The sequence below is a fragment of the Mus caroli genome, chromosome X, assembly GCF_900094665.2.
Source record: "Mus caroli chromosome X, CAROLI_EIJ_v1.1, whole genome shotgun sequence".
Lineage (NCBI taxonomy): Eukaryota > Metazoa > Chordata > Mammalia > Rodentia > Muridae > Mus > Mus caroli.
The window spans coordinates 107,269,486-107,272,563 of NC_034589.1; the positions used below are offsets into that span (position 1 = coordinate 107,269,486).

Consider the following 3,078-nt stretch of genomic DNA (forward strand, 5'->3'; position numbering starts at 1 on the left):
AGGTAACCCAGATTTAGAAAGACAAGCATGATATGAACTCACTTATAAGTGGATATTAGCTATTAAGTAAATGATAATCATGTTACAACCAATGGACCTAGACAGGCCAAGTAACAATGAGAGCCATCAGATGGATGCACAGATATCCTTGGAAAAGTGAAATAGAATAGATTTTGCAGGTGGACTTGGGGTAAGTGCTGATATGGGAACAGGATGCAACAGGTGTGCAGGGGGTAATGAAAGCAGAAAGTACAGGGAGAGAAGACCGTAGTAGAGAGAGGTATTTGGAGGACAACCTAGTGCAGTTAGAACTCACAAAATTCAATGAGGGTGACCCTAGCAAGGGTTCCTAGAAGTGGAGGATATGGAGCCTTAACATACCATGTTCTGTAACCAGAAAAGTCTCTCAGTGATGAGACTAGGACACAAACTCAGCCATAAAATCTTTGATCTCAAATCTATCTTGCATGCAAGATATGCTGGCACAATGGAGGCACAAAATTTGTAGGAATGACCAGCCAATAAGTGAACTAATTTCACACCCTCGCCAGAGAGGGAGCCCATTATGACACTGTTTACATGATCAGGAGCAGGAGGGTGAATAGCCCAAAGGCCTAGAATAGAAAAAAAAATTCAAAAAATAATGATTCCTAATGATATTCTGCTATACACAAGATCAGTGCTTTCCATAATTGTCATCTGAGATGCTTCTTTACAAAGGTGATGAGAGCAGATGCACAGACCCAAAGCCAAACATTAGGTGCAGAGAGAGTCCAAACTGGAAGATCTCCGATGGGTCTTTCCACTTGGAGCTCAGGGAACCCTGACAAAAAAGGGGAAGGGATTATTTTAGTTGAGGCTTCCCGGAGAACATGGTGTGCAGAGTCAACTAGGCAGGGTTCATAGGAGCTGAGAGAAACTGAAGCAGCAGTAATAGAACATGTATGGGTCTATACGAGGTCCTGTGCATATATATATATAACTATGTTAACTTGTTGGTTTTATGGGTCTTCTAACAGTTGGAGTGGAGGTATCTCTTCACCTGCTCTTGGAAACTTTCCCTGCCCTGCCCCCAACTTACTGGGTGGCCTTGCCCAGTCTTTATACGAAGATTTGTACCTGGTCTTATTGCGTCTTATGCCATGTTAGGTTTGTATCCCTGGGAGGCCTGCTCTTTTCTGAAGGGAAATAGAGAGGGGAAATGGAAGGTGGCATGGAGATGGGAGGTGTAGAGGGAGGGGATACTCCACTTGGTATATGTTGTTTGGGAGAATAAAATAGTTCTAGAGAGATTAGGTGGACAAAGAGTCATATCTCAACATAATATAGGCAATTTACCACAAGTGCAAAGCCAACATCAGCTTAGTGGTAGCAGTGGCTGCAGCAGCAGGAGCCACTGCTGCAGTGGAGAAGCTAGTTTCTAGAAGTTTCTGGCAGGCCACAGACTTTGCCAAGCAGTTTTTTACCTACTTGGAGAGTGAGAAGCTGTGGAAAGCACACATGGAGTTCATCCTGCTCCACCTGCCTGACTATTGATACCCGCACCAGATGGCGTTCGCCTGGACCAGCTGCTGTCCTTATCTGTAGTCTGGGCCAACTACCTCTTCATAGCTTGCAGTTACAATAAAGACCTTCTGAACAAGGTGATCGAAATGACTAATGGGATTGGAGAGGAAGACTTTCAACAGTTTACAACCAGAACTGAACTCATGAAAAAGCATCAAAGCTAAGGCAGATCTCCACATTTCCACCCTGGGGACAGACTTAGAAAGGAGGCTGGGGTGAAGGTAACTGAACATTGACAGCTCTCAAGATTCCTGGTATTTGCAGCATAGAGACAGCTGGAATAGAATGGGGACAGAACCCAAGGGCTTCAAAGAAGTCTTAGTTCTTCCAGGATCACTGTAAAAATACACGTGCATATTTATGTGTTTGTAAATGGCGAACTCTCAGAAATTTCATCAGGATTGTCAAACCCATAATTTGTTTGAAATGTTTTTGTTTTGTTTTGTTTTTATGTTGGTATAACAATGACAGGTGATAAATTGTGTAATTTGATTTTTTTAAAGCAGAGTACCAGTAAATATATTCTTGTTTTTGCCGTACCCCAACCCTTGTTTTTCCCAAGACAAGGCAGATCCTCTGTGTCCTTTTTCTAGCTTGACCCACTCTATACTTGTACCTCACCACTGATGGTCACCAAAGGACTCTGAACTAATGAACTGTGTCACTGGAAAACTCCCACTGCTGGGCTCAGGGACCTTTGTGTAGGAATTTGGAATCATGTTGCAAGCTTGAAGTAGCAGAGCTAGCTCATAGGTAGCAGGAAATGTACAAAAAAACACACCCAGCCTCATTTTAAAATTCACTGAGGGCTAGAGATGTAACTCAGTAGTAGAGTGCATGCTTAGTATGCTTGAGGATCTGGGTTTTTTCCCTAGTATTTCAAAGAGAGGAAAATAGCTACTTAGATTTAAAATTGCTGGAAATACGTATGATTTTTGTTCAGCCAACCAGATGATTTCTAGGCACGAGATGCCCATGTGCCTGCATTTTTTGTTTCTAGAAGGCTTTCACACTTGAAGAACTAACTACCTTGCATAATGCCTCTGGATTGCAGTCCAGTCCTGCTTTTCTCGGAGATGCTGGTATTGGCATTCAAACTGACAGCTAGTGTATGTGTTCTGACCTGCTTCTGGTTCCTTGTATTTAGTCACCATTAGATAACTTAGCTGTGGGCAGCCAAGGAGCAGTGTACCACAGCAGGACTCATCAGTAGCAGGCCCTTTAGCTTTATCTACTGGATACAGGAAATTGGATACCCAGAAGCTTCGGCTACTGGTGTTTGGTGTCACAGCAGTGGAACACATTCCTGTGTGTGTCTTGAGACAAAGGCCACAGTCCCCAGTGACTGTTGATTTGATACCTTGATAAAGCTTCTCCAGGCAATGAAAGACTATATGTTATATCACAGAGGATAATGGCAAGGTAGTGACTGTTGGGGAGTAGAGCTCTATGCTCACTGAGCTGGAGCCTTGTCTTCTCATATGCAGAAGCCTGCATCCATTCTAATCATCT

The 3,078-nt window shown here is 43.2% G+C and overlaps 1 pseudogene; it reads left to right on the top strand.

Moving 5' to 3' along the window:
* The first annotated feature begins 213 nt into the window (after nucleotides 1-213).
* Nucleotides 214-1,730, top strand: LOC110286352 (annotated as a pseudogene).
* Nucleotides 1,731-3,078: the final 1,348 nt, after the last annotated feature.